The sequence below is a fragment of the Meleagris gallopavo genome, chromosome 11, assembly GCF_000146605.3.
Source record: "Meleagris gallopavo isolate NT-WF06-2002-E0010 breed Aviagen turkey brand Nicholas breeding stock chromosome 11, Turkey_5.1, whole genome shotgun sequence".
Taxonomy (NCBI): Eukaryota; Metazoa; Chordata; class Aves; order Galliformes; family Phasianidae; genus Meleagris; species Meleagris gallopavo.
In genome coordinates, this window is record NC_015021.2 from 20,791,148 (window position 1) to 20,800,780 (window position 9,633).

Genomic DNA, 9,633 nt, shown 5'->3' on the forward strand with positions numbered 1-9,633 from the left:
AAAAAGCAACCTGATTTTTAAAGGCCAGCATGACACAATTTATATGCTCAAGGAGGAATCCCAGTTTTCACCACCTCCTGAGAAGCAATAGTGGCCAAGAGAGGTGCTGGCATTGCTCAGCAAGCAGCGTGTTGTCCGTGAGCTGGGAACTGCTGCTTTGCAGGCTGCTCACATGTAACACATTCCTCATCATGCTGGCTCGTAGGTCATTTAATCATTTAAATATTTGTGCTTTATTACTGAAAATAAGTTCCATGATTAATCATTAACATCAGAGCAACCTCTGCCGGCTACCGGAGTCAGAGCTCTCAGCAGCATAACGCGTTCAAAAGATATGAATTCGATATGCCTGCTGTATGATTCAAGCTTTTATTGTCTCTCAAACCCATTAGTATCTAAGTACAAGTAATGGTATTTTGCCTAGAATTTAGGTAGAATATAAAATAAATGTACAATGGGAGCTTTGCCAAGTTTGAAGAACTCCTCATTGGAGCTGTAGTCCCGAGAGCAGCAGCTTCTGGCAAAGTGAATGCAAACGCAGAGACTTCCCTGAGTAGAAAGCAAGGATCTTCATCGAGGCCTCTGTGCCACAGCTCAGATGGCATAATTAAGTTCAAACCAAGGAAGAAAGCCCTTGTCTGGATGAAGACAGAAACTATCAGCTCTTGTTAAGTTTTTTTTGAAAATAACTATCAGAAAGACCTGATATTCCTCCAAATACCCTTCTAGAGATAAAAAAAAATCCATTTTAGGGCAAAAAAATAAGTTTTCTAAATGTCCTTCTATTGCTGTTTTACAGATGAAAAACTGAGGCACAGACTCCCAGCTCTCTCAGATTATTTGGCTTGGAAATAACATTGAGGATCAATGGAAGATCACATCCATTTGGAGGTGTACAGTCCATTTGTAAGATTTTGGGACATTCTGCATCCTGGCCCAGTGCCACTGCTTGAGGGTGATGGCAGAGATGAATTAAGGTCACCTATAGTATCTGTGTATCTAATGGTCAACTGTCCTCAAGGAAGAGGGCTAAAATCAGCAGCTCATTTAACGCAGACTGTTGAGAACTCTCTATGCATAAGCTTTTTACTTTAGTGCATGAGCTGGATGCAAACTGGTCAACTGAATTGCAAAAATCAAATTCATCTTTTCCAATTTGCAAGCTCCTTTTCTGAGCACCCATTCAGTATGAAGATGCCAAAAGTGTTGGGGGATTTTATTTCATTTTTTGTTGCTAGCTCTATATAATGGAAGTATATGAAGTGCTGTGCATAAGATGTTATTAGGACATTAGGATTACTCATTGCAAAGACACGTGAGAGTGGCTGTTTCCTTGCACAGCATGGAACCAGAATGCCTGCCAGTTGGAAATTAAGTCATCTTCCATTTCAGGCTGATTTATCTACAAAATATGAGTTTTCTTGTGGATCTGGAATTGCCAGGCATGTTGGATAGGAAGTAGTTGAGCAACCCAACGTTTCTGGAAGGTGGGGAGCTTGGAAATACACCGACACCCTTCTCCAATTTCTTGGCTCAGCCGCTTGCATTCAGCTGATATGAAATCCTCTCTTTCAAGAGGGCACCTTTTCTGCCTACTGTGGTTTTGCAGCTCTGGTAGCATAAATGCCATCTCCTAGAGCACAACAGGCTTTTCCATTAGGATCTAGGAAGAGCCAGGTTGGGTACAGGCTAGCAGAACTCAGTGAAGATTTGAGGACCTCCAAATACTTTAGTCTTGTACATTCAAGGATTCCACAAAATACATGTAAGCAGAGATTAAACGTCCAGAGGAGAGCACAGATGGATGAGTAGCACTCATTTTGATTACCAACGTTCCTAAAAGTAGAAACCTCTAGCCAAGAGGAAAGGATTTTTCCTTTATGTGAGAAAAGATTGACTTCTGAGACCCTTGTATTTAAATACCAGTAGCTGACGCATCGCCACTGATGCAGGTTGTCATTTCTGAATTTAAAAAAAAAAAACAACAACAAAAAAAACCTCTTTTCCTGTATCAAAATAAAATTATTGTGCAGCAATTTAAAGGCATGGCTCTTCTCTATGAGCTCGGAAAACATCCCATTACGTCTATCACAAATTGCCTCAATAACTTCTGCTGACATGCTCATTTGTTCTCATTTCTGAATAAATCTGCTCGATGACTTCCATAGGACAAAGCAGGGATTTCCCAGGCCATGATTCAGCACAGCTTCATTCCAGCACCTCGGTATTCTCAGCATCTCAGCTCTAGGTGAGGCTGAGGTTGGAGATGCCACTTCACACCAGCTCAGATGGGGGCTGTGTGTGCTACACGGCGCTGGTGTGAGACAGCTGATGAAATGCTTTTTGTTTATCTCTCGGATCTATTTCAGCGCTCTTCACCATCTGGTGAAACACTTCAAGGAAGAAAACAGCCTTGCAGTGTCTCATTTTGCCGTGGTTTTTGAGCATTATTTTAATGATCTTTGTGTCATTTAAGTATGATTACTTGTCCTCTAAGGCTTTTGCTGTTTATACTTAAATAGTGTTGGAGTGTAGCCAGACACACTTTAGACAAAATGATAGAAAATAGTACATTTTTTATATTTTCATAGTCATAAAAGCTTAAAAGAATCATTTACAATTTGAGAACATAGTGGCACTTTGCATTCTGGTAGGGTTTTGTCTATTTTTTTTTTTTAATCTCCTTGTAGTAGTCGAAAAATAAATGAATTAAACAAGCGTAATTACCAGTTAAATTTTACAAAATACCAAAGAAATGGAGGGCTTAATTCAAAAGGGTGGTAATGGTATAAATAATTAAGTCAAATTGTTTTCATTTTCATGCCGCATATTGTTTCCTTCAGACTCTAATGGTACAAGGCAAAGTATGCGCAGTGCTAGAACAAGACAAATAATAGATAAATTTATTCATAAACACTTTGTGGATTTGTAATTAGAAGTTCACTGCAGCGGCTTTCACTGGTCTTTATTTTTTCCCCAATTTCTGTAAATATTTGCATGATTAAATTTTTGCTTTGAGAGTGCAGACAGACACAGAATGCACTGCGGAAGTGCTGTGAAACCTTCATTTCTTGGCTGAAGTGGCAACCAGATCCCCAGCATCCTCAACACAGCATGGCCATCTGCCAGCTGGGTTAGCCAGCACCATGCCTATGGAGGTTGGGAGCTGTTGGGATGGGTTGTGTCTGTGGCAGTTTTCCCTCTTTTAATTAGTTAATACCCAAAAAGGAGTTTTTCTGACCCACAGATGATAATGACCTGGTAGATATCAAATTCACTGGACTTTAGGGACCATCAGTGACTTCTGCCCAAAAAGTGGGGCTGGCGAATGAAATGACCTTGTAGGATGAATGCAGCACCATATACATGAAGCAATACAATCACTGCCTACATTTTGTGGGTCTGGCATGCAGAATGCCTGCAGTGCTGTGTCTTCAATGAACCCATTTCAGTGTAAAGTTGTGATAACCTGCAGAGATCAGAAGATCTCCTGAGGGTCAATACGCACCATTACAGGACTTCAAATGCCAGGTGATGATACTGAAAGGGACATCCAGAGCTCCACCACAACAGCAATTCCTGATTTGAACCTGTTTGTGGAACTACCTCTTGGTTTATTTTGAGCGTGGTACAAATTTACTAAAATTAAACTTTTGAAAATAGGAAGACACAGAAGCAAGTTAAACCTTCTGAATAATTTGCCATTCAGCACGCTCTAGGTGTATTCACTTTTTATGAAAGTAAGACTACGCTAGGATTACCTGTATTTCCTCAGGGTAGGGGTCCTTATTCTTCCCCTGATGCACTCGCACAGATCCTATTGGTACCACTGAGCCATGATGCGAGCAGCAGAGATTGCAGCACCGCTCACAGCTCTTGCCCGCAGGTAGCCCATGAACATCGATACCTTCCATCATTGCATCAACGCAGCGTGAAGCACCAGGTGAGCTTGTGTCTGTGCCCAGCCCCAGGGAAGGATTTGCCATACACGAATGGATTAAAATGAGCTGGGCTGGGGTCAAAACAGCAAGGTCCTCAGCTCTGCTGATTCACTGCTTATCCTTCCAGCAGCCCGAGGGAGCTGCAACATGTGCGGTGCTTCCCTTCCCCTCACGCTGCAGTGGAGCACGGCTTCTGCATAGCACTACTGGCCTCTGCTGCCAGCACGGGAGAGGAGGAGAGGAGAGAAATTGAATGGGGACTTTCCACCTCCCTGCTTTTCTGGAGGGCCTCCTGATCCCTGCCTATGAGCTGGAGGAAAAGCAATCTTTCATCCTTACCTTATTTCCATGCTTACAAATAAAGGTCAAGGCTCCTCTGCTGTATTCAATGCTGTACCAGCTTTAAACAACCACCCTGAAATGTAATTGTAATTAGTTTCCTTTCAATCTTGATGTGAAGAGTGATCTTAAAATGCCAGGGCTGTAGCAGCGCATGTGATTAACAAGCACAGAGAAAGGCAGTGTGTGGAAAAATATGGATAGAAATGAACAAAATGCAAATGTTGCACTGCTCTAAATTTTATTATCCTCTCAGCTCTTCATAAAATACTGTAGACATCATTTGATTATATTTTTAGTCTAGGGAATTAATTTTTAACTAGGGAGCTCGTTTCTGCCTTATGATTACTCTTCTCTGCAATGGCCTGTAGGTCTGAACTAAAAAATCACAGTTTTAATTGAGCTAATGATGCCCAGAACTCACATTAATCTCACTTATGTGTGTGTCATGCCATGCAGTGTATGCTATAGCTGCCAGTAACGTGTGCATCATTTTATATCAATGATTCCTCCAGGGGATCGAGTAAATCCTGGCCGGCTTGGGTCTGCATCCCACTGTTGTCACTGCCCAGAAGACTCCTTGGAAATGCTGATGCCTGGGCAGCTAGCAGAGGGAAAAGAAAACGGCAAAAACAGCATTCATGATCAGCCTCCACGTCCACCCCAGCTCTTTCAAGAGCTTTTAACACGTGCACATTTTGGCCTGTGACATCCAGACTCGCAGTAGGGGTCAACAAACATTTGGGCATCTATAGCTCTGCGCGTTCACCTCATCCCACAGCCACCATCCCATAGTCTAGGTCTTCAACTCTCTGTGCTGGAATCCACATTAAACAGAGCAGTGAAGTTCCAATTGTTTGTTGTCAAAGAGTTTCAGTTTTGTGATGAAAGATGTGACCTTTCTTTGCGGCAAGAGTCCTTTCTGATTGATTAGTAAACATGAGGTAAAATGCAGGAGCACGCCAGCGTTAACTTGGTACTGCCACTGGCTCTGTGCTTCAAATATTTTTGCTTTATTTTGAACATCCTGCTAATGAGAAAAACATTCTAATCAAAGAAACGTGTTTCCTTCAATTCTCTGCACAGTGTTATTTGCTGCTTCAGAATGACATGCTCAATTATATCTGTTTTATTCCCAAATTAGAAAAAAAAGAAAAAAAAGCTTCAGAAAATTATTAACTAAGACTCTTAACAAGTGTTAAGCAACATCCAATATTAATTATTTAATCATTTTTTTTTAATTCTTTTTCATCAGGTAAGAAGAGAATAGCATGCTTGCTCAGACGATGGCTTTTCACTTAGCACCACTGAGCTCAGGACTGGGCTTCAAAAGCAAGCTCAAGGTAAGAGGCCTCTGCAGACACTGATGGGCAGAAACCTTTTAATTAAAGCCACTAGAGAGGCAGTGTGATCAAGTGCAAGGAACAGCATTTCTGTGTGCATTATGGCACATGAGAAATGGGCTGGTGAAGGACCCAACCCAGGCTGAGTACAAGAGAGAGGTGCACACGCCACAGAGCATGCTAACTGGGCAAAGGCTGTGTTCTGGATGAAGACACCGAGGCTCACGTACTCATGGCGTCATATGAGCACCCAGCCACTTCCAGCCTCCCCCAGTATTGCCCTCTCTGTCCTCCCACCAGCCATTGCCCTTTCCCATTTTCCCAGATCTCACCACGCTCCAGGACCACACCAAAGGAGTTACCTCAGGACGTGGCAGCCGGTGCAGCCTCCTCAGTGCTGAGCAGCTTCTCAGGGAGTGCATGAGCTTTGTGAAGAATGAGTCCTTTTCTTTGTGTTCTATTCCCTAACATTTGGATAAAGCCTCGTTCATCTCAGCCATCCTCTGCTGCTAGGAGAAACCCCCTGTTTGTGGCACTGTGGAGAGCCCATTTTGGGCTGCTTTGGTCCTCTACTGCTTTCCTTTAGGACTCTGATGATAACTGCTTGAACAAGCAGAAGAGAGCCATGCCAAGAAATGGGCACATGTATTACTTGGGTGCATCATTTAATCAATTCCCTCTGTGTTATAATTCCCTCTGCTACGCAAAGGACCACGGACCTTGCACACTGCTGCCATGATACAAACTTAAGTTTTGACATACATCGCTTTCTTTTCGTGATCCTACACATCACTGGTATCTCCTTATTCCTTCCCTTCATGTTGCAGCCATGCGCTTGACTGAATTGGGTCCGTATTGGTGAGGTACAGAAAACACATGGCAGCTTGGCCCATCTCTTTGGCTCCACCTCTAGAAAGAGGGAAGTCTTCATGTCCATGTGCAAATTTCCTCGCACTTCAGCAGCCTGGCCTTAGGCCATCGAGCCACCTTCGCTGGCACTGCTGATACTTGGCATGAAGTTCTCCCATCCTAATTCCTGCTAGGACAGATTGTACAGAACACGTCATGGTTTGAAGGCTGTCCAAGAGGTGCTGTGTGGGTTGGAAGTCCTCATGTAGGTCAGGATCAATACTTACGGAAACCCTTGTGAAGCAAGGCATGCTCCTCAGCTCCCCTGTTATGGAGGATTACTTGATTCACTTACAGGAGCATGCACTACTTTGCTAAATCTTTTTCAGAAGTGTTGCCATGAAATATTTCCTCCAAGAGCAATAAAGGACCCTCTATATTTTTAAGTTTGTCAGAAAGACTTTGCCACAGTATAAAATATAGGTGCCTTCAAGAATAAGCTTCTTGTTAGCTGAAATAGTCCCTCTGTATACATAAACGCACAGTGCCATGCACTTTTTTTTTTTGGGGGGGGTGTAATTCACAATTTCATTCATATAAAAATGATTTATGGCAATTCCATCAACTGCCATTTAAGGGGACTCGTTAAGTACAGCAGGATGTGATTAGTCCCACATAGGGAGCTTGTGTTTTTATCAAAAGAAAACAACAACCAGCTGGTAGAGCTACTTACAGCAGGGAAAGGAATGGTGAGGAGAGCTGAGGAGAGCAGTGACCACCAGGAGAGTGAGTACTGGGTATGAGACAAGAAGCTTTTGCATCTACCTTGGGTGAGTTCTTTGCTGAGTTCATTTCTATCTGTCAGCTTTGTTTGGTACCACACATCCCTATTCAAACTGATAGCAAGTATCTGAGTCAAATAAGTGAATATTTTTGCTAAATGTTGTCTGTCACATCCTGTTACTGCATTTTGCCTTCTTCACCATATGTACTAACATGATGTAGTGGAGCACAACGTGATGCAACCTGAGTGATTTAATGTGACATGACAGAAAAATATTGCTACAGCTTTCAGAATAAACACCTGCTTTTAGCAGTTATTTTCTCTGCTAGAAGCAGTTTCTTAAAATATATTACCTGGATTCTGCTGAAGTATGTTGCACTTCTCTGGTTGTGTGTCTCCATAATTTCCACAACATCTTTATTCTTCATTTTTGTTTATTGTATATAGCCATGTTGAGTGTGTTTTTTATTTAATTGCGGGGGAAATGAATTAATCCAAACCATGAATGGAGAGATATATGGACAAAAATGTTGTTATTGTAAGAAAACACTGGTTCTGTTAACAGCAAACTGTATTTACTTATATGTAGTAATAATAAGAAAAGTTTGGGAAAACTTGTTTTTCCTCTAAAAACTTCCTCGAATTATTATAGGTGAAAACTGGATAAAGATCATCTCTCCTTGGAGAGATGCGGACACAGGAAAAGCAAACATTTAACTGTTGATTTTGCATTTGCAAATGTAGGTTTTATGAATGGGAGCATTTTTAATAAGAAAAGTCAAGGCTTAGGTGAATCTTCCTAGAATTTTGTTTCATTATCCTTGACCTGACTGACAGAAATATTAACAGTGGGAAATGAAACTGTTGGCTTAGTTATTTTTAAGAAATAAAGTAGTTTATTCCTATTGATTTAATATTCTTTCCTTCCAAAAATTCATCCATCTGGGTGTGAATGTGTGAAAGCTAATTAAATTGGCAGCAGTATCTCTGTACCTCTCACGTGGAGAATATTTGTCTTGAGTTAGAAGAGCTTCACCCTCCAGGGCCTTGATACAGAAGTCATTTCCAAAGCAGAGGGAAAGGGAAGGAAATTCCAGTGACCTTCATCGCATCAGATAGCAAAATTCAAAGCAGCTGTTTTACAGGGGAAAAAAAAATTAAACGAATCACCACATTCTTTTGGAAAGGAATAAAACCTTTGCCTTGAGGTCAGAAAGCCTACATCCATTGCTGAGTACCAATAAGGTTTCTACCAGCTGTCCTTGTACCTTGCCCAGGAAAAAGATGCCACCTTGAAATACTGATGGCAACTCCTAACGTTGCATTTCCCAGACGTAGCACAAATGCAGGGCCGGGGTCACAGCTTGGAAAAATGAAAGTGTTTCGATGTTGCAGTGGGGGGAGAAAATAGGGTGATTTCCCCAAATCTGTCCTCACGAGTACTGCTGCAGTACAGTACCTGTTGTATCAGCACCTTGGGGACCATCGGTTGGCAGCCAACCCCAGCTGCACAGCGGGAGCACAGTGCTCCACTCAGTGTGTGCAGCTATGCAGGGATGTGGGTTTGGTAGCACAGGAGCCAAATCCTGTAGTTTTTCTAAATGCAAAGCAACTTTTGGTTTTTGGTAAAAATTAAGCACTCGGAAGGTTTGAGTAAAGTAGGTTTTAATTTATATAAAAACGAGGACACCGTCGCCGATAATTGTATGAAGCCCCCAGAGAGCTCCATTGCTGTGTAATCCTAGCAAGCTGGCAATGTATTTTAATGTATTTATTTGATTATGCATTCGTTCTTTCATTCATTCATCTATTCAGTCATTCATTCAGACACTTGTTCATTCATCCCTGTCCCTTTTCAGGAAGAGAACATAAGCCAGCAGTGGCATACTTCTTCACTGTCCTGATTTACAGCCATGGCTCTGAGTTGGTATCAATAAATCACTTTGGTCCTCTTCAATCCACCCCTATCCCTTATTAATGATTGGGATTTGAAGGAAGGATTAAAAGTCATATCAGATCATAGATAGATAGACAGATATGCATATTAGTTGCAGCATTTTAATCAAAATGCTGACTTACTGGATTTCTTTTTATTTAAGATCTTTCGTATTCATGTTTCTCTAGGTCTTGCAATTACTTCCACAATCTCTGACTTTTTATTAACTAGCCCATTGACTTCACTAGCAGAACTGATTGAGGAGGTACCTGGTGCTGTCCTGGTACCTGTCCAGGTGGATGCAGAGCTCTAGCAAGACTGGCACTCGCATCTCCCTTCATTGCCTGTATTTTGTAGAATCATAGAATGCTTTGGGTTGGAAGGGACCTCAAGGATCATCAAGCTCCAACTTGCCTGCCACAGGCAGGACTGCCAACCTCC

General features: G+C 41.9%; 1 long non-coding RNA gene across 1 annotated transcript in view; it reads left to right on the top strand.

The window, feature by feature from the left end:
• The window catches only part of LOC109369531, a 26,366-nt gene that overhangs the window by 5,428 nt on the left and 11,305 nt on the right, over window positions 1–9,633 (top strand). Inside the window, exon 3 of the long non-coding RNA XR_004160874.1 lies at window positions 800–5,623. This is a non-coding gene — a long non-coding RNA (uncharacterized LOC109369531). The remainder of the gene's footprint in view (window positions 1–799; window positions 5,624–9,633) is intronic.